The following is a 9,086-nucleotide window of genomic DNA, read 5'->3' as shown; positions in this document are numbered from 1 at the left end:
CAGACAGTCCACGTGCTGTGGAAAGTGGCAGAACTGGACAAGCGAAGACATTTAGGAAGAGGCTGATTTGAGTGGCCTGCTTGCCACCTGGGGCCAGGCTGCTGCAAAGGCCATGTCTGGGTCCGTGGTTCAACCACAGCTGGGGACTGTATTGACATTCATGACCCCTGTTGCCACTCAAGGACACAAAGATGCCTGAGGTCTGCACTGCCACCTGAGGTCTTGGTGGTTTCTGAGGATCATGCTGCAGTTGGGGCCATAAAGATCTGAGTCACCTATGGTGCCACAGGTGCCATGGTGGTCTCTGGGCCCTAGCTGCAACCAAAAGCCCTGTCTCAGGCTATGTCCTCTACATCTGTTGACGCCCATGCCTTCAGTTACTATCAAAGGCCACACTGATGTCAGAGGTCAGGCCAGCACTGGTAGCCATTTTGGTGTCTGAGAGCCATACTGCTGCAAGGTCATGGTGACATCCAGGCCTGGGCTATGGCCAAGGACCATGTCTGCATCTGTTGTCCTACCACAACTGGGGTCTGTGTTGATATCTGTGGCCCATGTTACCACCAAAGGCCACATGGATGCTTGGGGGTCTAAGCTGCAGCCTGAGGCCATGCTGGTGCCGAGGGTTGTGCTGCTGCTGGAGTCATGCCAATCTGAGTGGCCTGCTCTGCCATCTGGGATCATGGTATCATCTGGGCCTGGGCTACTGTCTAAGGCCATGTCTGGGTCTGACCTGGCAGTGACTGGGGTCTGAGTTGATGTCTGTGGCTCCTGTTACCACTGAAGGCCATGGGGATGCCCAGGGTCTGCTCAGCCACCTAAGACCACGTAGGTGTCCCAGGGATATGTTACTGCCAGGGCCATGCTAGTCTGGGTGGCCTGAGCTGCTGTTGAGAGCCACGTCTGGATCGGTGGTCCTGATGCAGCTTGTGTGTCTGTGTTGATGTTCGTGGTCTATATTGCCATAGGGAGTCATAGGAACCCTGCATGCTGAAACCTAAGAGCCATGCTGAGCCAGCCCTACCCTTCTCTGACCCTGAGAAAGCTCGCCCTGCCCTTTGCTAGACACAACAGCAGGAGAGCTGGTCTCATTCCTCATGGGAGAGCTGTTCCCCCACTCCCCTCTGCCTACACTAGGGAGATCTGCCCCCAATGGCATGGGCCTGGGAGAACTGGTCTGCCCTTCACCTAAGAGGAGCAGTCCCAGCAGCCCAGACTCACCACTCTGCCACCACCCAACCCCACAACCTGGGTCTTGAGTTGGTTCACCCTAACATCTCCCCCATCTACGACCCGCTAGAGAGCATGAAAGGACTGAGCCTGTGGAACAATGGCCACAGCATCTCCAGGACTTGAAGTAATAGCAGGATATCAGAGAGGGTGCTATTGATGAGGGTCCAGTGATGATGATGATGATGATGATGTGCCAAAGGCAAGAGGCCTGAAACCAGACCAACGACTCAGGAAACTAAAAATTGATCTACCTCAGGATCCATCTCCCAAGCACAAGCATATATCCAAAGACTTTTTCTTTTCTGGGACAGGGTTTCTCTGTAGCTTTGGAGCCTGTCCAGGATAGCTCTTGTAGACAAGGCTGGCCTCAAACTCTCAGAGATTTGCCTGCCTCTGCTTCCCCAATGCTGGCATTAAAGGCATATGCCACCACCGCCTGGCTCCAAAGACATTAACTTCTTACAGAGGCATTTGTACATCCGTATTCATTGCTTTTCTATTCATAGTAGCCAGAAATCGGAAACATCCTAGGTGTCTATCAATTGATGAATGGATAACGAAAATGTGGTGCATTTACACAGCGAAATATTATTCAACTGTTAAGAAAAATGTAATTTGCAAGTAAATAGATGGAGCTAGAAACAATCATCCTGATTGAGGAAACCCAGATCCAAAAGGATAGATATTGTGTGTTTTCTCTTATTTGTGGATGTTAGTTTTTAAACTTTCACTATATATGTTATAACTTATATAACTACAGAGGTTAAGTACATAGTGATGGGGGATTTCCCAGGGAGCAGGAGTTAGAGTATAGTCTTCTAAGTATACTCAAAGGATGAAGAAAAGAGGGAGGTGGGAGCATAGGATACAGAAGGGATATGGAGAGGGACTGTGGGCGGAGTTTCAGTGTCCTGGAAATCAGCTCTTTCCTGCCAGCTGGCTTCCAAATAACCACACTGAGACCCCTTATTAATTATAAATGTTCAGCAGATAGCTTAGGCTTACTACTAACTAGCTCTTACAACTTTAAATAGCCCATATTTTTATCTGTGGGTGCAGAAGATGCAGGAGGCATTGAGGGACCAGAATGAAATGATTAAAACACTGTGAATGAAAGTAATTTAAGTAAGAAAAAGTAAATAGCTCAGAAAAAAAAAAACAAAATACACAGGACTGACTGTAAAACGCTCAGCTGGCATTCAAAATAATCCTGAGTGTGCAGGGCCTCCCACAGTCTCTCGGTGACTTTTCTTAAACATGACCCTGACCATAGCCCTTGTCTATTGTATTCAATAATCTTTTGCTATAAATAAAAAATACATTTGAAAATTATTCAGAAAGTGAGCACTTTAGATTACCAAATGTTTCTTCCAAAGCAGCTCTTGGTTGAGGTGGTAAATGAATGGAAAGAGGAAAGAATGGGTTTAAGTTAACAAAACCCAGACCCCTTGTGCACTGTACTGTTCATCACCTACTCACAGGCACGATAATTAGAATTGGAAAGTTTTTGGGTTCAGCAAATGGCAGAGCACCAGGGAGAAGGCAGAGTGGCCTCAGGGATGGAGGTTGCAGAAGCAACCTTTTCCCCTGACAAAGCCGAAGTCCTGATGATAACATCATGACACCTTGTTGCATTAAGGTCTCAGTTTGATAACAGGGCCTGCCTGGTGCCCTGAGGACACCCATCCTGAGCCACTGCACACACTGCATGGGTAAGTGCTGTCATGCCATGGTGGGTTGGAGCTGCCTTGTTATTGAAAGAAACTGTGGAGGACTGAGATGTAGGAGACAAGGACATGGGTTCCCTGTCACTCTAGGAGAGGAAAGTGGCCAAATTCAGGGAAAAGATGGTCTACCACTTCCTACCTGTAATCCAGAAGGGCTTCAGTACCCATGTGGACATTGTGTGTGACCACTGGGCCAGAACTGCTCATTACACAGGACAGGCAGGGTAGGAGACAAGACATCTGTGCTACAGCCTGGAGTGGGAAGCTCTTGCTCCCACAGCTTCTGCACAATCTTTGTTTTCCTCCCAGGGCTGGGAACTTTGACCCGAACTGTATAATTTCTAGTGACTACATCTTTTGCAGATGAAGTACTCTTTCTTTCCTTACCATGATTTCATTTTTTGTGAATTTCTCCTTATTTAGACACAATGTAAACCATAGAATATGAGAAGTGTGGATAAAGCAGGCATGAGGCTACAAATGCTAAGAACTGATTTTAGAAAATAGATCTTTAAGGATACTGGGCACTTCCCTATGCACTATGCATGTCAGTTCATTGACTCCCTAAAATATGCCAATATTGTACAAAATGCAATTTATATATGAAAAATACTTTTTAAAGAAGTCAAATAATATTCCTAATAAAATGAATAAATGAGTTGAGAAAGTTGTAAATTTAATCCACAGTGGGTTGTCACAGAACAGGTTCTTGTGAGTCCCGAACTTTCTATTTCTAAAGTTTTGATATTCCTGAAGCTTCTAGAATATGTATAACCCCTTTGCTGTACTGATTTTTTTTATAATCTAACAAATAAAGCTTGCCTAAAGATCAGAGTGCAGCGCTAAATCATTAGCTAGCCATAGAGATCAGGCAGGGGTGACACACACCTTTAATCCCAGCACGCAAGAGACAGAGGCAGATGGATCCCAGTGAGTTCAAGGCCAACCTGGGCTATTACAGGAGACTGAATGTGTCTAAAGGAGAAACAGTGCTCACACAAAGGTGATTCCAGCACTTGGGATCACATGTCTTTAATTCCAGAACTAGGGAGGTGGAGATAGGAGTGATATGGCTGGGCAGAGAGAGGAATATGAGGTGGGAGGAGACAGGCGCAGATGCAGTCTAAGGTTTCATAAGACAGCATTCATTCTGAGGACTTGTAAAGACAGGATACCCTTTTTGGCTGAGGAGTTAGCAAGGTAAGAGTTAGCTGTGGCTTGCTCCTTTCTCTCTCTGATCTTTCAACTTTTGCCCCAATATCTGGCTCTGGATTTTTATTATTAAGACCAACTAGAACTTCAACACTCCACCACATCATTGCAGCAAAGTTCCTCGTTTAAGTGGATGCACACAGACTGGATTGATTGATTCCAGCATGGTGAAGGTAAGCAGTCTGTGAAAGCGTATTAAGTTGTACATATATGTTTGAAGAATAGGTTCAGGGGTTAAGAGAACTTGCTACTCCTGCAATTCTCAGCACCCACATCAAAGCTAACAGCCATCTACAAATCCAGTTACAATGGATCCAATACCTAACTCTGTCTGGCCTCTGCAGGCATCAGGGACACAAGCAGTGGCCAGGCATATATTCATACACATAAAATAACTAAGCTCAAAATGAATGAATGGAAATATACACATAAGCGTCTCTTTGGTGGTTCCCTGAATAGATGTAAATAGATAATTTTTGCAGGGCAAGAGAGACACTATTCTGAAAACAGTGACAGCTTCCTTATTTCAATATACATTATTGGTAAAATAATGAAAAGAAACAAGAGGTACACCTTTAAAAACATACAGTCATAAAAAAGATTATTATGAGATAGTGTGACTAAAAATTAGTTACATTGATGAATGCCTTTAAATATAGTCCATGATATTCACTGGAGTGTGGGAGTTCCGAAATTTCCCTCCTGCGAGCATGAAAGGACATACAGCAGACATTCCAGAATGTGTATTCCAAATTGGACTGACCTCCCCTGCACCTTAAAGAAGAGAACAGCCAGAACATCTTTTCCTTCCATTCCTCTCTACGATTTATACAGAATATTACAACCACAACACTCAGTTATCAATTTACTGAACATTCCATAACAGGCTTATGCAAGGGAACTGATACACTAAAGCCTCTCTCAGGGCTACTCAGCACAGAGGGAACGACATAAACAGACTAACAGACAGCACGGACTGGAGGATTCAGGGAAATTGTGGGAGACACATTTGTGACCTGTGGGCAGCACTTAGCTATAAAGAATTGTGGCAGAAATCAGATCACAAAGAGAACATCACATGTACCCTTGTCGCAGGAGGAATGCCAGTGTTACATGTGCTTGAGAGAAGCTGAAAGCAATCTGGAGATGAATTTGGTGAGCAGTACAGAATACTAAAAAGTGGAAGAAAATAAACAATTTTCCCACATAAAACTATTTATGATTTGTAAAAGCGGAAGAAAAATGAATACATTCATGTTTTAATCCTCATTTTAACATTAAACAGGATGAGAAAACTGAAAAAATGGATATTATGTGTAAAATTGCACAAGTTAGTATGGGGTAGAAGGTTGCTTGTCATTACTGACTGATTAAAAACCACTGATTTGATGAGCCTTGGAAATCAAAATGCTAGAAGGTACCATTGTTGGGAGTCCAAAGAAACAATGCCTAAGCTGAGAGCTGAGATATGATGTTTTCTTGGGAGAACATTCTCAGGGAATGGTCAGTAATCACACGTAAGTAGGGGATGGTCTCCTTTAATATAATCCCACAATTAGGAAGATAGGGAATGAAAATTAATCATGTAATCAAGGTGAGAGAATGGGCCTTCTCTTCCTAATTATTGTTATTTATTTATTTACTGTAAAGATCATTTCAGAGTTGGAGACAGAGAAAAGCCACATAACTTTCCCTGGGAAGCAACACCATTTGGGCAAGTATTACACTCCTTTGGAGTAAGTATAATTTTCTATTAGTTCAATACTTAAGGGATGAGTGAGCACAGGATGGGGAAGAGGATGTGGGAAGAGAGGACATCTAAGTTGATTTTTCACATCATGACTCAGAAATTGAATGATGCTGCCCTTTGTTTAAATGTTCTCCTGGACAGAAGTTTAAGGGCTGGGATATAAAGAACTATCTTCGTAAAGCAGCTAATGCATCAGCACAGAGTTTATGTCCAGTTGACATCAGCGTCATCTTCATGTCGGTGGAAGCAAGAACAGAAGGGGAAAGAACGAAGTCAGACATCTACAGCAAAGAACTCTGTGCATACAGACTACACTGTTCTTTTCAGTAAAGAAAGAAGAACACCCAAAGGACTGGACCATATCATGTTTACCTCCTTGTCTTTCTCAAAATGGCTTTCCTAGTTCTGGAAGTATCATGGAGATGTTTTGGAGGGACCTGATCAAGAGATTAATTTTCATTTCACTTACTGGACTTGGGGTTTTAGGGAACATCATCTTATTTGTGAGACATGTGAATACTCTCATTAAGAGTCCTGAGAAAAAAAAAGTATAGATGTTATTCTCATCCACTTGGCTTTTGTAAACACAATCATTATTCATTGCGTAGGGGTCAGATACATAGCCACTATTTTTTATTTCAGAAACTTTCTAGGTGTCGTTGGTTGTAAAACTATAATTTACCTAGAAAGGGTTGCCCGTGGTCTCTCCATCTGCACTACCTGTCTCCTCAGTGTGGTCCAGGCTGTCACCATCAGTCCCAGGACCACCCTTTGCAGAAAGCTCAAACCACAGACTGCATGGCAAGTTTTCCCCTTCCTCCTTCTCTTTTGGATCTTCAATTTCTTGATAAGCTCCAACTTGCCTCACTATCTCACGGCAGCCAGGAGCACGAACAGGTCTGGAGCTGGGATGCATACTGAGTATTGCCGTATGCTGCCATCCAGGAACACAGTTAAGTGGCTCTTCATCACTCTCATTACTCTTCGTGATGTCGTTTTTCAGAGTCTGATGGGCTGGAGCAGTGGGTCCATGGCTCTCCGTCTGTACAAACATCACATACGTGTCCTGTACCTTCACAGCTCCAGGTCGGCAAATAATTCCAGGCTAGAAATCAGAACTGCCCAGAGGGTTCTCATTCTCATGACCTGTTTCTTTTTCTTTTATTGGGCAGATTTCATTTTCTCCTTCTACACAGGCTTCACGATGACACATGATTCCACAATACTCGACATAAATGCATTTTTAGTACTTAGTTATCCTGGCCTCAGTCCCTTTGTCCTGATTGTCAAGGATGTCCATGTTTTTAAGCCCTGCTGTGAGCTCTGAGAAATAAGAAATTCCTTTTCTCACCCAGTTCTTTACGAACTAAACTGTATACACTGAGATGGCTTTGCTCTTCCATTCTATTGTATCACAACACTAAATGGATTGAGATAATAGATTAATTTTTTTCAGAGAGCTTGTCCTGGATAATGAAGATTGGTTCAGGCTCTAGAGTGTTGGCATTGATTCTCACTATCCCTCCATTCCTGTCATGCTTTAGCTCACTGCATCCTTCATCAGGAAATGCAGGAGGGCATGCAGTTACCTGAAATTAGAATTTGATTTTTCCACATGCTAGATTTTTAGTCTCATATGGGTGCACAAACGTTTCCTGTCTTCTTATTCATTCTAATGTACTTCCGTGATCACCGATGCTCCTACTTATATACAAAGCACTTACTATGTGCCAGAGACTGTTCTAAATCCAGTAAGCAGAAGAACAAGTGAAGAAGGATGTCAGGAAGCATCTTTTATCTGAAGGTCGCTTGCAAAGTGGGGATGACCACAGAGAGAAACTGTTTCATTGCACTTAGTGAATGCTTGGCATTGCTGGGTGCCAAGCACTAAAGAACAGGTCAGAATAAGCGCTGTAAGGCAATTACAAACACACTCGTGACACTGATGTTTAGTCATATAGAAAAGTACAGGGTAAATGTCATATTTACAGAAGGCCATTGTGTTTTGGAAAACAAGCCCCACTTGAGAACCTCACTCCTGTGCACAGTGCTCTGTAAAAATATCCCAGGAACATTGCACCCCAGCTGCTTGCTCTCACTTCCATTCGCTCATGAGGGCCTACATAGAACATGTAGAATTTGTTAGGTCACCCTGTGTGCAGGTCACACAGTCAGAGTTTAGGACTCCATCCTCCCTATTGCTAGTCAGACACATGTTGTTCTGCTGTGGACACAGGAACTGCCGTCCTCAAGACACAGAAGGGAGCTGGCTACTGAAGCTCATGCAGTCTGGCATTCTATGTCAATAGGACATCGAGGCTCTGAGGACTCTACAGCCTCCCAACCAGGAAAACACAGAGAGTTCAGATTTTTCTCTGAGACCACATCATCCAGGCTCCCTGTGCTGCAGGCATCCTAAGGAGGCTCCTGTCAGTGCCCTGTTTGTGGGAGATACCTAGAGTCTTGATAATAGCCTGGAATGTTTGGGGATTCTATGGGGCCCTTTGGCCAACAACCCTTATTTTTCAATTTCTGCCTACTGTGACATATGTAATGTACAATTTAGTTTCTCTGATCCTAGATTCCACATTCAACAGAGAGGATAGAAATTCTGGTTTCCTCAAAAGCTGTCATTTCTTTTACAGAAAAAGCATTTCAGCATTTCATATAGGTGTCAGCTGCACCTATATGTATGGAAATGCCATCATACAGGGAACAGAGAATGAGCCATGGCCTTTAACTCATCTCCTATGTCAACCCAATGGTGCTTTCTCTTAACAAAATAAAGATGTCATCACTTTTAATCTTGTCCCTGTATATTTATCTACATCATTTTCCATCTGTGCTGGGTAGGAACTAGAATGAAATGTGCATGGAAGCTTCACTCTTGGGAACACGCAAGTTTTAGAAATGTCATTAAAGTTTTATAATGAGTAAATATTGCCTTAGGGATAAGGCTAAGAAAGTGTTCATTTCAATTCCCATATGACATTTAATGTGAAGGAATGAAAGAATCAGTTACAAAAAAGACCTTCACTGGTGCACCAACATGTGCCAGCTGACTCCACATAAAACCTGAGAGAGCTTATAAAAAATTTTAGACACACACAAGAAAAATAAATAAAATAAAATAAAAAGTTTGCCACATTTTTTTTCTGGATAAA

General features: G+C 43.1%; 1 pseudogene; it reads left to right on the top strand.

Annotated features, from left to right (window-relative positions):
• The first annotated feature begins 6,258 nt into the window (after positions 1–6,258).
• On the top strand, positions 6,259–7,249 carry LOC125417554 (putative vomeronasal receptor-like protein 4; annotated as a pseudogene).
• Positions 7,250–9,086: the final 1,837 nt, after the last annotated feature.

This window comes from Myodes glareolus, chromosome 14, assembly GCF_982192425.1.
Source record: "Myodes glareolus chromosome 14, mMyoGla1.1, whole genome shotgun sequence".
Taxonomy (NCBI): domain Eukaryota; kingdom Metazoa; phylum Chordata; class Mammalia; order Rodentia; family Cricetidae; genus Myodes; species Myodes glareolus.
The sequence above is the reverse complement of the archived record's forward strand: the minus strand, read 5'-3'. Positions and strand labels throughout refer to the sequence as shown.